Source organism: Ambystoma mexicanum, chromosome 4p (genome assembly GCF_040938575.1).
Source record: "Ambystoma mexicanum isolate Mex_15411 chromosome 4p, UKY_AmexF1_1, whole genome shotgun sequence".
Lineage (NCBI taxonomy): Eukaryota > Metazoa > Chordata > Amphibia > Caudata > Ambystomatidae > Ambystoma > Ambystoma mexicanum.
This window is the reverse complement of record NC_090927.1, coordinates 422,438,309-422,453,666: the sequence shown is the minus strand read 5'-3', so window position 1 is coordinate 422,453,666 and position 15,358 is coordinate 422,438,309.

Here is a 15,358-nt window from a genome sequence, read left to right as displayed (position 1 = left end):
CAGGTCTTTGCCAAGAGTAGAGATGATCTCATCGTCGAAGAAAAGTGAAGTCCGGTGCACCACCAGGGAAGAGACCAGCCGCGGAGTGCTCCGTCACAAGGCACCACCTTTTGGTCGCAGCTCAGGGGTAGTGGCTATCCGGTTGCCGAGGTGCTCTGCACGGGCAATTCGACCACTGCGTCCTGAGGCAAATAAAAAGCAAAGGGGACTGGTTGTTCCCACCAGTCAGGGGAAGAGACTCTCCGGCAGGGAGATCTCCTCTGTCGTCGGGAAGTGGTGAGTCGGTTCAGCAGGGCTCCACCGGAGGTGCCGTCGTGCAGGTCGGCTCAGCGTTACCCTCGTCGGATTCTTACGTCCTGTGGCAACTTCTGAAGATCCAGTCCCAAAAGCCCTGCTTTTATGCAGAAAACCCCCATTCATTCAGCCTAGCTGTCAATCAACACATGCTAAGTGGTGAGCGGGAAGGCTCACCACTTGGGCCAATCACTCCAGAGTGCGACCGGAGTTGGCAAGGCAACTCAGTCCAGGGTGCCTAAACCCCCTCCTACACCCCTGTGGTAACCCAGACAGAATGGCACCACTTTTGGAGGGTCTCTGTACAGAGCCCGCCAAAAGTGGAACAAAGGGCTCAACCTTTGGTTTAGGAGTCACAGAGACGAACACAGACGCCATTTTACAAACCGAGTTCTGGCAGAAAATAGCATCCGATAAAACTATTTAAGATAAGTAGATCAGTGGTACGTTAGAGATTAACGAGAAAAAGTATCAATCTCCAACAATGGGACGAATCCCATAGGGTTAGGTTCGAGGTCGAACATAACAAGTAGTTTCCACTGGGGGGACGGGACAGTGCCCCCTTGAGTAACAGGTCCAGGAGTAATCGAATTACCCCTACTAGTACGTCCACAATAAGATGGTTTGTACTAGTCCTGTTAGTAAATTTAGGTCTAGTAAAGCCAATGGTGACTTTACATGCCCGGGGAGACAGTAGTCAGTCCCCGGGTATGGAGTCTATGGTGGAGGTCCGCTAGGACGCCCGAGTGTTACGGCACGTAAGGTGCAGTGTAACACACAGAGAAAAACATATGAGACCCTATGGAGTAAAAGACCCCATAGCCCATAGAACACATTGACATTTCAAAGGAATTACACACATACATGTCCAAGAGTGGGAGGAAAAGAGTCTCACTCTTGGCAGGATGGAAAAAAACAAACTCCCGAAATCCAGCAAAGCTGCTGGGGGACTCACTAGGTTAGGAAATTCAGCCTAAACAGAGAATTTTCCCTAACACTGGCCTGTAGTCGTGCAGCCGCAGGCGGTGCCAACACAGCGCGGACCCCCGGTCTTTGGGTCCCGCAGGGGTCAAGCCCGGCAACGCGGTCACCGCGCGTAACCGCTGTATACTGAGTCGGAGCAAGACATGACTGCCAATTCCGAACGGCAGGGGGAGACTGAAATGTCGTCTCTGCGTCAAGCAATTGCTGCTCACGCAGAGGCGCACATGGATGCCCTGAGGGAGGAGTATGCTTCCCTCAGATCCACTCTGGGTGTCCTTATGATGTCCCAGAGGCAGCAGGCAGAGGAGAGGTTTGCACAGCTTGAGCGTACCATCTCGGCTGAGCTACAGGCTTGCCAGGAGGTGCAGCAGTTTCCAGCCAGGCCTTGCAGGAGGAACTCCGTGTTACACGTGCTATCTTGCAAGAGGAAGCACGTGTATCACGTGATGTTCTGCATGCAGACCTATGTCACATCGCCACACAGAACCAGGCTCACCCGTCCGGCAGACTTGCTGCCGACGAGGGGCAAGCTGCGGCTAGGCGTGGCCAGGCTACTGTGCCACGTCCTCCTTTCCAGGATGAGCCAGACTTGGACGACCATCTATCTCCCACATAGGTCGGGATGTGCAGGCGTTGAGCCCATGGAGGTTTTTTTTTTTTGGCTCAGCATCATCGCATGCGGATGTTGAGCAGCACCCTGTACCTCCCCCCTCCTGGGTGCCTCCCCTCCCCCCCGGGTCATATGTGGCCATTTTTGATTTTTCTTTTAGTTTAGTTAGTTAAGTTTCTGTTTGATAGTTAGTTTAATTAGGTAATGTAGGTTTTCCATTGTTAGTGTAATTAGTTAATAGTTGATTTAGTTTAAAATTGCTAGTCTATTGTGCTTTCATGTGACGGTGCGGTGCTTTGTGGATTTTGAAGGCATCCACTGTCTGTTCCAGCTGGGCCCTTCAGGCTTCTCTTGTGTATTTGTTTGCTGCTTGGGGTCCTTGACTCACATATGCCACTCCTGCCTCCCTTATCCATGGGCTCGCAAGGATGGTTCGGTGTTACAGAATATTACACAGGGGCTTTGGACTGTCATATCTGTGGCATGTCTGGTGCTGTGTGACTTGTGTTAACACCCCTAGTGGGGATGATTTTGGTGTTATTGTCCACTGTTCAGCTTTTGCTAGATGGGGTGTGTCATGATTAATGTGTACATTGATTGCTATGCATTGTGTAGTATGTTCATATCGTTCCTGTACACGTGCTTGTTGCAATTCATGCTGTAGATAGAGTTCCACACTTTGGATGTGAAAGACGGTGATTTGTAATGTGACTCTCTGACATGGTCAAGTAATGAGATGCCTGATGAGACACACACAGATGACTTTGAAGCATTAATCATGTGTTTCATGCCCTTTCTGCAGGGGGATGAGCCTCCAGAGCACCTTTGCCAGCAGACGTGGCCCATTGGACGACGGAATTCTGGACCCGTTTGTTGGTGCCCACATGCACATGTGTGCACAAGCAGAGGCACAGTGATTGCAGACCCACATCCTAGAACTGCTGACATGTTCCAAGGAACTCCAGGCAAGGTGAGCATCACAGGGGGGCAACGACACAGCAAAGCTTGCACCAGGCGAGTTGCACATGCAGGCTTAGTCACAGCACTGAGGTTGAGCTTAGACGAATATTGGTGTTGAAGCACACAATGCAGCTCAGATGTGTTTGTGGACTGATGGCTGTTGATTGTAGGGTTGTCTGGGACACATGCAGGGGCAGTGGCACATACCCTCCGGTACACCAAGGTCCATTGAGGCACTTGTATCAACCATGTAGCCTTCCGAGACATGGAAAGGGGCAGCTCACAGGGACATACAGCAAGGGACATACTCGGGTGCAGTGCATGTCTTTTCCATGTACTTTATGATAAATGCACTGGCAACTTTGTTTCGGTCATGGTGGTACGCAACTTGCTCTGTAGTCATGGCTTGCTATATGGGTCTGTCTGCTTACCCAGGGAACATTGCATGTTGTGTGAATTGTGACACATTGGTGTTCCATTTGCCACGCACCCACCAGCGGCTGACTTACAGCATTGACTGTGTATGACCCATCACAGGGGTGATGTTATATGGGTACGAAGCATCGACACCAGATTGTCTGTTTGTAGAGTAGTTTGTTGCTATGGGGCATGTTTGGTGAGTGTTTTTGTGTAATTGGCACGTACAGGTTGTTGACTGTGGCTCTCTTTGCAGCATTGCAGTGCTCCTGTAACCGGACCTGAGAGTGCGCAGCCAGGAGGCCAGCACTCAAAATCAGAGCTAAGTGTCTTGTTGTTTTTCTTTCGAACTGCTCTGCATAGGCTTGCTGGGGAGTGTACTAATGCATGGATGTATGTGTGGTTCAATTTGGTATGTTTTTTCTCCCTAATCACCCGTGATCCTATGCAATTTTGAACCCTGTACCCTCTACCCGGTGTTCCTGCTTCCCGTCCCTATCCAAGCAACGTTCCCTGACCCTCTTTCCCCGCTGGGGTTGCAGATGCCTGTGTAAGCCCTGAACTTGCAGGCGTCAAAACCCTAGAGGGGGTGGTTGGTTCGTACCACTCCTGAGCCTTGACTACAGAAGGCCATGACAATGATGTCCAAGTTTGTTTGGGTTGTGTATGTGTTCATGCAGGTAATACATTTTCGTGCATTCCCTAGTTTCATGTGTCATTCCTCCTCCCCTCTCCTGCCACTCATTCCAGTCATCCAGTGTGTCAACACCTGTCCCGACTGCATATCCCTGAACCTCCTTCCCCACCAGGGTCTCAGGGGCCTGTGTGAGTTTGACCTTGCAGGCACCCGGGACATGTTAGGGGTGGTTGTTTCGTGACACTCCCGCGCCTGTACAGGGGACCTGTGACAGTACACATCCGTTCATGGTGCATCATCCTATGTCATGTACCACACATGTTTCACATCCTGTCGTGACATTGTTTTGCTGTGCTACCTTGGTTGTTGCATCATTGTGGTAGTACTTGGCCTTTGTGAGGTACTGCTACGTCAAGTCATCTACTGGAGGGTGTTCTGGTTCGTTTTTCTGGCTTGGATTTTGTGGGTTTGGACATTGATTATGAGGGTGCAGGCACCTTTTTACACACAAGGTTGGAGATGGTGACAAAGGGTAACGGTGATCCTGTGGCCAGGTGCAATTGAGGTTTGAAGGCTCCATGATCCAGGTGCAGTTGTTCAGTGGGTCATGGGAGGGGGGGTTGTTGTTGATAGTTGCCTTGCCCTGCAGTGTGATGGGAACTCTGACATTGTAATGGTGGTATCCTATGTACATGTTGTGTTCTGCTGATCAATGCCTGTTCATGTGTTGTGTTTTCCTTTCAGGTGCGACGGGATAGTTGTGGTTTGACATGCTGGGGTGTACACATGGTGAATGTTCACATGTGATGTGTAGAGAACACTAGTGGTCACTTGAGTGCACATGCATATGTGGAGTGCATGTCCTTGCAGAACCACACTCTTGCACTCTGATGCACTACATGTACTCCCACCCTTGCATATCCATGTGTACACTGTTTGCCTTCTGGTGCCCACTGTGTCCCTGCAGCACATGTTCTGTGACCGATTATGGATCCTGTACATGCCTAATTTGCTGTTTGATGTGGTCTGTCACTTAGATGTGATGCTGAGGGTGTGCATCACACACAATGGCTGTTCACTGTGCTGTGCGCTGAGCAGTGTGTTGCAGGAGTAGGACACTGCACATATGAGCTGCAGTGTTGATTTTGCAATGCACAATGTGCATGTAGACAGGCATTCATTGTTATGTTACGTCTACGACTCTTGTAATGCATTTAGAAATGACTTATTTTGGGTGGGAGATTTTGTTGGTCTGTCATTTCATCTGATTCCCGGTCAGGCATCATTGTCTGATGCCACTGTACATTTAGGACATGGCAATGTGTACCTTATTGTTACTGTGTTGGTGTATTTGTATTGCTTGCCATGTCATGTTGTGGTTTGGGAGGGTTTGAGTGACATGACAGTGATGGCCATGGCCTGTTTTGCAGGTGTGTGTGATGCACACCTTGCATGTCAGGGTCATCCGCTTCTCAGAGCAACTAGCTGGGGGTAGATTTCTCTCCGCGGCAGGGCCCTCTCCCTGGAACAGACTTCCTGCCTCACTTGAACTTGAGGGGAACCATCTCCAGTTCTGGAAGCACCTCAATACCTTCCTCTTTGCTTCTGCTTTCTATCTGCCTCTCCCTTGCAGAATTCTTCACTGGAACTGCACTGGAGCTGCAACTGGGCCACTCTCACCGACCTCGGTCCCTGGCCCAGCCACTCTCCACTTGCACTGCCTCCCGACAAACCCGTCACTGCGGTACTGTCTCTCTATCCCTACAGCCCACCCTTCCCAGCACTTGTCTGCACTTACCTTTGCAGTTGCCACCAGCCGACCTATGTATTTGTTTTTTGGGCTACTTCCCCTGTACTGCACTCCCCGCCCCTTCCCCTTGCACTTTCCCTTCCCCCTACCCCTGCACTTGCACAATCTCAATGACACCTGGCCTAGTAGTACCGTTGTCTGTCTTCCCTTGTTCCCCCCTCCATGCCTCATCGCGCCTTGAAATACTTGTGTATGGGCCATATCATGTCATATGTCATATGTGTGCCTTTTGGTCACACAGGATAGCTTGTGTTTAAGTAGCTAGGGATGCAGACGATGTGGCACTTCCATGGCAACTATCTCAGGGTGGTAGGGTTGTGACAGTTGACTGTCTCTTTGTCATCATCGATTGTCACCTGGTATGTGCCAGGCCTGTGTGCACTCCGCAGGGGTGGGAGTTTAGGTGAAAAATGTGGCCACAAGCTGGGTCCGCGCTTCCTCGCCACGTGCCCTGTCCCCTCCCATAGGCAGCGCCTGTGCATGTGGTTGGGGATGTGGGGGCACCACCATGTCCACCGGGACGCCCTGCCGTGTTGCAACATTGTGCAGGACACATGCTGCCACAATGATCCTGCACACTACTGGTGGTGCATAGAGTAGTTGCCCACCAGAGCGGTCAAGGGAGCGGAAACGTGACTTGAACACTCCGAATGTGCGCTCCACTATGCCCCTGGTTGCAATATGGGCGGCGTTGTATCGTACCTGGGGTGGTGTGGTGGGGTTCCAGATTGGCGTCATCATGTGTTTGCTCAGAGGGTAGGCACTGTCCCCTGGGGAGGTGATAATAGTTGAGATTATTAGGGTTTGGATATTTGTCTATGTGTGACTTGCATGCATGTGCAAGAGCATTTGTACTGACCTAGGAGCCATGTGTCGCCATGCTGCCCAGCTTCCAGGGCCCGGCTCAGGGCGGACATTCTGTATATGAAACTGTCATGGGTGGAGCCAGGGTAGTTTGCATAGACAGAGGTGATGATTCCCTTTGCATCGCATACCACCTGTACATTGATGGAATGCCAGTGCTTGCGGTTTCGGTAGATGTGCTCAGTGGCCCTAGGTGGGCGTAGGGCCACATGGGTGCAATCTATGGCACCGAGCACTTTGGGGAAGTGTGCCACCCTGAAAAAATCCAGGACAACGGCCTGCCTTTCTGCAGGTGTTCTGGGCATGTATATGTGCCTGCGGACTGAGGGGCGCGCTGTCATGATTGCCAGTACCTGGTGTAGGCAGCGTGACTGCGTGGCCTGTGAGACCCCCCCCACTATGGCAGTGGTCCGCTGAAATGACCCAGTGGCCAAAAAATGCAGGACATTGAGCAGCTTCTCCAAGGGGCTCATTGCTTGGGAGCAAAGGGTGGGGGATGTAAGGTCATCTTCCCACTCCCTGACCAGGTCTAGGATGATATGGGGTGGAAACCTATACCTGCCGTAGACCTGGTCGTCAGGCATCCCAAAAAGGCTTGTCCGTGGTGTGAAAATGCATGCCCTGGCTATTCTCCTTCTCCTGCGGTGTCCCACGATCAGTGCTGCGACAAATGGGGCATTCATCGTAGCTGTATATACGTGTTTGTTGTTTGCGCGCACTTTTATGCTGTGCGCGGGGACGCTTCCGCCTGCCTTCATGTGGCGGACGCGTTGACGCCTGTGCACGTCTTTTGCCGTGCGCGGGTTTCCCGTATTCGGATACGTGGTAAAACTGTACGTCCGAGTGTCATCGCGTGTAATCGGAGGGAAGTGAGCGTACACGCGATTGGCATGGGAACGTGTGTTTCGGGGTGCGCGGGAACTTTCACACGCGATTGGTGGAAATCCACGTGTGCTATGTCATCACGTGTAATGAGGGGAGCACCCGCGCGCGTCATGTCACAGACGTGCTCACGCGCTAAGGGCCTTTCCTCGAATTACACGCGGATGTGCAGTTTTTCACGTGCGCTGAAATGCCCATGCACGCCTGTACGCGTCACGTCACAGGGGCGCTTGCGCTTGAGGGGCCTTCTGTCCAATGAAAATGCGTATGGCCTTTCCTCGAATTGCACGCTGACATGCAGATTTTTCACGTGCCAAATCACTCTGTATCAAGCTGGCCACGCGTAAGCACACGGAAGACCACGCTCCTGCCCAGAAGGCCGAACTACTGCCCGCCAGAGCCTTGAGCATGCTCCCACCTGCCATCTGCTGCTGCCTGACTGCCTGCTGCCCATGTGCCCTGCCATTTGCTGCCTGCACATCAGTCAGGGGTGCTGTTGCTGTGACCACCCCTGCTGGAACCGAAGACTCCCGACTGGGATTCCATCGCTCCACAGCCCAGCCCCAGGACCCAGTTGCCCACCCACTCCTGCCTCTGGGGTTGTCATGTCGGGGCAAACACCATCTGAGACCACTGACAACCCCCAGCCAGAGAGGCAGAGGGGCACCAGCTTCAGTGCCACCGAAGTTGATGTCCTGGTGGAGCAAGTCCTGGGGCAGAATGATGCCCTCTTCGGAAGTTCCCGCGCCGACAAGGAAGGACAGACTCGGATCTGGCCTGACATCGTGACTGCCATCAACGCGGAGGGGGAGGCAGTCCGCGACTTACAACATGTCAAGAAGCGCTGGGAGGACTTCAGGTCCAGGACCCTGAACAAGGCCCGGCGCCTCTTGAAGGCAGCGGATGCCAAGTTGCGCCGGGGCCACTTGTCGGAAGAACAGATGAGGGTCCTGGAACGCATATCCCCAGTGCTCCACGTCCAGGTCCTTGAGAGGTAGACCCGTCTGGAGTCGAGCGGTAAGTGTACATGCATCCTGATTGTGAGATGTGCGTGTGGTGATTTTTCAGTAGTGTGCAGGTTGCACATCTGTTTGTATGGGGTCGAGTATGGGTGAGGGTGTACACGGCCGTGGGGCTAACACATGCGAGGGCTGGAATGTGTGAGACATGGATGATGCTTGTGTGTGTAGGCTTGCATGCCAAATGCAGTTGTGTGGGCACACATGTTTGGATGAATGTGTATGTAAGTAGACATGTCCGTGATGTCACGCATGTATGTTGTTTTCAGCTGCATTTATCAGCACTGTGTACATGTGCATGTGTGTGTATTTGACAAGGGTGCAACAGTGATGTAACATGGATGCATGTGACAGCGGCATGTGGAAGCCTGATCGGCAGATGTGACATGGATGCCCATCTGAACACTGCGACACTTGGCAGAGGTGTACACATGCATGCAAGTGTGGTGGTGTGTGTACATGCGTGGTGCACTTCCTGTGTTGCATGTGATGTCTCGCTCACCTTTGCCTGCTCATGATGTTGTATGTGTATGGATGGTGCTGGCAGTTGCGATATGGCTGTGGTATTGCTCATGTGTGCGAGGTGAAATGACATGTGTGTTGGGGATTGTGATGACATGTCTGAGGTTTGCCAATGCCACTCATGTCCGCGCTTTGAAACCTCTGAGTGTTTAAGCGCGCTATAAATACGTAACTAAGACAAAAAACAGAAAAAAAAACCCAATTACGCAACTAAGAAAAATAAACAATTCCTGTAACAGCGCCTTGATGCCTGCGGGCTGTGTGAGCGCTTTATAAATGAAAAATTACAACTGTCATGTGTGTATGTGTCCATTGTACAGTGCCCTGATGCCTGTGTTTTATTTCTCCCTGTCTGCAGCGTCAACTGATGAAGAGGGCGGAGAAGGTGCTGTGGAGCACAGCGGCGGGGATCCCACCGCCAGCCGGAGACGCAAGGCCCGGCTCCCCTCCCATGTTGTCATCTCGTCGGGGAGTGAGGAGTCCGGTGTCGCGTCCCAGGCCGCAGCTGTCGGGGGGAGGTCCAAGAGGCAGAGGTTGGAGTTGGACTCCTCGGCAGCAGAAGGGGCAGCTGGGACCCCACATGGCGCAACGGGGGAAGATGGCACGGAGTCATCCAGGTTGGTGGGGGGTTTGGTGGAGGAGGAGGCCGTGCAAGCAACAGAGACGGGGTCTGGAGGTGGGGATCCCACTGGTGCTAGTGGTGCAGTGCAGGACCAGGGACAGGAGACAGCACAGGCTGCCGCGGAGGTGCCTGTGTGCAATCCTGTCCCTGATCCTGTCCCTGCATCATCTTGCACCAGCAGGGATGCCTACGTCCAGACCCGTTTTCAGGCAGGGGATGAGCTCACGTCAACTGGCCTTCCTCTGCCTGCGGACGTGGCTATCCGGGTCCGGGTTGAGCCTGTTCTGAGTGGTGTGGCGTTGCGTCAACGGGCCATGCAAGGTGACCTGCAGTCTTTTCATGAGGACACTGCACGTCATCTCGAATGGCTCGTTGACCACGTCAGCCTGCTGGGACAGGTCACCCAGGCTGGATTCCTCCGTATGATGGGGATTCCACGACCCCCTCCTCAACTGAACCCCTACGCGCCAGTCGTCCTCCGTGCCATCTTCCCACACATCAGTCACCTGGGTGCCCTGTGGAGCTGCCTCTGACGGTGCGGCCAGGCTGGCGGAGGAGGCATCCCTGCCACAGTCGGGAGTCAGACGTCCAGCAGGGGTGGCCACATCAACGACTGCACCCCAGCCGGCGGAGGATGTGCAGGCAGCAGGAGGCAGTGCACGGGCAGAGGCACAGCAGCAGCAGCAACGTGGTGGGAGTCATGAAGGCTCGGGGCAGCGGTTGGGCCACGCCATAGATGCGGAGCGGCAGCGGGCGGAAGAGGCACGGCTCACAATGGTCAGTACGGAGAACTCCATGCGGAGGGCCCTGAGGCGGGCCGAGTGCCTTGAGGCAATCCGCAGGGGTTTGGAGGTGGACACGTCGACGGCCCTGCGGACCCTCGGGGCAATGGAGGAGGACCGCCTCCGGGATATTGAGCAGGAGTTCGATGATGCCCTGGCCCGGGACATCCACAAGTGAGCCGTCAAACTAGCCCTCTGCCCTTGTACATAGTTATGTAGGTAGTGTTAGGTTTCATTTTTTTTTTTTTTGATTTGTTTTGGACCTTTCGGACATTGGCCACATTTTTGTACATAGTTTATTTTATTAGTTAGTGTAGTTAGATAGGTTTCCTTTCTTTTGTTGGGATAATGGACCCTGGCTTGTTCCCATGTACATAGTTCACTGTTGGATTGTATTTTTCTTTCACATTTTAACCATGGAGCAATGGCTTTCTTTTTTATTTCCCATTGGATTTTGTTTTGTGGACAGTGACTTTGGACACCATTACTTTGGAATTTGATTTTTGGTTTTGCTTTTTTTCACGGACATGCTTCTTTTCATTTTTGTACATTCACATTTATGTTTCTTTATTTTTTATTCTATTTATGTTTGCTTTAATACATATTTTTTATCATACTTCAATGTGTAGTATCATCTCATTGGTTTCATGCATTTCATGATATGGGTTTTGAGATTCACTGACACCCATTGGGTGTATGTGAGGGATATGTGTTTGTTTCGGAACTTGCAATTGGTGTTCTTTCATGTAATTGGCAATTATGAGTGGGTGGATGCAATACTCGGGTGGGTGTTTTACATTTGGAGGCTGACCATAGGGACCAGGGATCTAGATTGTGATGGCATGTTGGCTGGGGAACATGAGTTGGACATGGGTGGGGGCCTGCTGGCAGGTGCCCCACAGTGCTGTGGGGTGGGGGTCGTAGGGACATGAGTTGGACATGGGTGGGGGCCTGGTGGAGGGTGACCCTGCACTGCTGGGGGGTGGGGGTGGTGGGAGACATGGGTGGGGGCCTGGTGGAGGGTGACCCTGCACTGCTGGGGGTGGGGGTGGTGGGAGACATGGGTGGGGGCCTGGTGGAGGGTGACCCTGCACTGCTGGGGGGTGGGGTTGGTGGGAGACATGGGTGGGGGCCTGGTGGAGGGTGCCCCACAGTGCTGGGGGGTGGGGGTGGTGGGAGACATGGGTGGGGGCCTGGTGGAGGGTGACCCTGCACTGCTGGGGGGTGGGGGTGGTGGGAGACATGGGTGGGGGCCTGGTGGAGGGTGCCCCACAGTGCTGGGGGGTGGGGGTGGTGGGAGACATGAGTTGGACATGGGTGGGGGCCTGCTGGCAGGTGCCCCACAGTGCTGGCAGGTGGGGGGGGTGGGGAACATGAGTTGGACATGGGTGGGGGCCTGCTTGCAGGTGCCCCACAGTGCTGGGGTGTGGGGGTGGTGGGGACATGGGTGGGGGCCTGGTGGAGGGTGACCCTGCACTGCTGGGGGGTGGGGGTGGTGGGAGACATGGGTGGGGGCCTGGTGGAGGGTGATCCTGCACTGCTGGGGGGTGGGGGTGGTCGGAGACATGGGTGGGGGCCTGGTGGAGGGTGACCCTGCACTGCTGGTGGGTGGGGGTGGTGGGAGACATGAGTTGGACATGGGTGGGGGCCTGCTGGCAGGTGCCCCACAGTGCTGGCGGGTGGGGGGGTGGGGAACATGAGTTGGACATGGGTGGGGGCCTGCTGGCAGGTGCCCCACAGTGCTGGGGTGTGGGGGTGGTGGGGACATGAGTTGGACATGGGTGGGGGCCTGCTGGCAGGTGCCCCACAGTGCTGGGGTGTGGGGGTGGTGGGGACATGAGTTGGACATGGGTGGGGGCCTGCTGGCAGGTGCCCCACAGTGTTGGGGGGTGGGGGTGGTGGGGACATGAGTTGGACATGGGTGGGGGCCTGCTGGCAGGTGCCCCACAGTGCTGGGGTGTGGGGGTGGTGGGGACATGAGTTGGACATGGGTGGGGCCCTGCTGGCAGGTGCCCCACAGTGCTGCGGGTTGGGGGGGTGGGAGACATGAGTTGGACATGGGTGGGGGCCTGCTGGCAGGTGCCCCACAGTGCTGGGGGGTGGGGTGGTGGGAGACATGGGTGGGGGCTTGGTGGAGGGTGCCCCTGCACTGCTGGGGGGTGGGGGTGGTGGGAGACATGGGTGGAGGCCTGGTGGAGGGTACCCCTGCACTGCTGGGGGGTGGGGGTGGTGGGAGACATGGGTGGGGGCCTGGTGGAGGGTGACCCTGCACTGCTGGGGGGTGGGGGTGATGGAAGACATGGGTGGGGGCCTGGTGGAGGGTGACCCTGCACTGCTGTGGGGTGGCGGTGGTGGGAGACATGGGTGGGAGCCTGGTGGAGGGTGACCCTGCACTGCTGGGGGGTGGGGGTGGTGGGAGACATGGGTGGGGGCCTGGTGGAGGGTGCCCCTGCACTGCTAGGGGGTGGGGGTGGTGGGAGACATGGGTGGGGGCCTGGTGGAGGGTGACCCTGCACTGCTGTGGGGTGGGGGTGGTGGGAGACATGGGTGGGGGCATGGTGGAGGGTGACCCTGCACTACTGGGGGGTGGGGATGGTGGGAGACATGGGTGGGGGCCTGGTGGAGGCTGCCCCTGGTGGCTGGGGGGTGGGGGTGGTGGGAGACATGGGTGGGGGCCTGGTGGTGGGTGCCCCTGCACTGCTGGGGGGTGGGGGTGGTGGGATACATGGGTGGGGGCCTGGTGGAGGCTGCCCCTGGTGGCTGGGGGGTGGGGGTGGTGGGAGACATGGGTGCGGGCCTGGTGGTGGGTGCCCCTGCACTGCTGGGGGGTGGGGGTGGTGGGAGACATGGGTGGGGGCCTGGTGGAGGGTTCCCCTGCACTGCTGGGGGGTGGGGGTGGTGGGAGACATGGGTGGGGGCCTGCTGGAGGGTGCCCCACAGTGCTGGGGGGTGGGGGTGGTGGGGAACATGAGTTGGACATGGGTGGGGGCCTGCTGGCAGGTGCCCCACAGTGCTGGGGGGTGGGGGGGGGTGGGGAACGTGAGTTGTACATGGGTGGGGGCCTGCTGGCAGGTGCCCCACAGTGCTGGGGGGTGGGGGGGTGGGGAACATAAGTTGGACACGGGTGGGGGCCTGCTGGCAGGTGCCCCACAGTGCTGGGGGGTGGGGGTGGTGGGGAACATGGGTGGGGGCTTGGTGGAGGGTGCCCCTGCACTGCTGGGGGGTGGGGGTGGTGGGAGACATGGGTGGAGGCCTGGTGGAGGGTACCCCTGCACTGCTGGGGGGTGGGGGTGGTGGGAGACATGGGTGGGGGCCTGGTGGAGGGTGACCCTGCACTGCTGGGGGGTGGGGGTGATGGAAGACATGGGTGGGGGCCTGGTGGAGGGTGACCCTGCACTGCTGTGGGGTGGCGGTGGTGGGAGACATGGGTGGGAGCCTGGTGGAGGGTGACCCTGCACTGCTGGGGGGTGGGGGTGGTGGGAGACATGGGTGGGGGCCTGGTGGAGGGTGCCCCTGCACTGCTAGGGGGTGGGGGTGGTGGGAGACATGGGTGGGGGCCTGGTGGAGGGTGACCCTGCACTGCTGTGGGGTGGGGGTGGTGGGAGACATGGGTGGGGGCATGGTGGAGGGTGACCCTGCACTACTGGGGGGTGGGGATGGTGGGAGACATGGGTGGGGGCCTGGTGGAGGCTGCCCCTGGTGGCTGGGGGGTGGGGGTGGTGGGAGACATGGGTGGGGGCCTGGTGGTGGGTGCCCCTGCACTGCTGGGGGGTGGGGGTGGTGGGATACATGGGTGGGGGCCTGGTGGAGGCTGCCCCTGGTGGCTGGGGGGTGGGGGTGGTGGGAGACATGGGTGCGGGCCTGGTGGTGGGTGCCCCTGCACTGCTGGGGGGTGGGGGTGGTGGGAGACATGGGTGGGGGCCTGGTGGAGGGTTCCCCTGCACTGCTGGGGGGTGGGGGTGGTGGGAGACATGGGTGGGGGCCTGCTGGAGGGTGCCCCACAGTGCTGGGGGGTGGGGGTGGTGGGGAACATGAGTTGGACATGGGTGGGGGCCTGCTGGCAGGTGCCCCACAGTGCTGGGGGGTGGGGGGGGTGGGGAACGTGAGTTGTACATGGGTGGGGGCCTGCTGGCAGGTGCCCCACAGTGCTGGGGGGTGGGGGGGTGGGGAACATAAGTTGGACACGGGTGGGGGCCTGCTGGCAGGTGCCCCACAGTGCTGGGGGGTGGGGGTGGTGGGGAACATGTGCTGGACATGGGTGGGGGCCTGCTGGCAGGTGCCCCACAGTGCTGGGGGGTGGGGGTGATGGGAGACATGGGTGGGGGCCTGGTGGAGGGTGACCCTGCACTGCTGGGGGGTGGGGGTGGTGGGAGACATGGGTGGGGGCCTGCTGGCAGGTGCCCCACAGTGCTGGGGGGTGGGGGTGGTGGGAGACATGGGTGGGGGCATGGTGGAGGGTGACCCTGCACTGCTGGGGGGTGGGGGTGGTGGGAGACATGGGTGGGGGCCTGGTGGAGGGTGCCCCTGCACTGCTGGGGGGTGGGGGTGGTGGTAGACATGGGTGGGGGCCTGGTGGAGGGTGACCCTGCACTGCTGGGGGGTGGGGGTGGTGGGAGACATGGGTTAGGGCCTGGTGGAGGGTGACCCTGCACTGCTGGGGGGTGGGGGTGGTGGGAGACATGGGTAGGGCCTGGTGGAGGGTGCCCCACAGTGCTGGGGTGTGGGGGTGGTGGGAGACATGAGTTGGACATGGGTGGGGGCCTGCTGGCAGGTGCCCCACAGTGCTGGCGGGTGGGGGGGTGGGGAACATGATTTGGACATGGGTGGGGGCCTGCTGGCAGGTACCCCACAGTGCTGGGGGGTGGGGGTGGGGGTGGTGGGGACATGAGTTGGACATGGGTGTGGGCCTGCTGGCAGGTGCCCCACAGTGCTGGGGGGTGGGGGTGGTGGGAGAC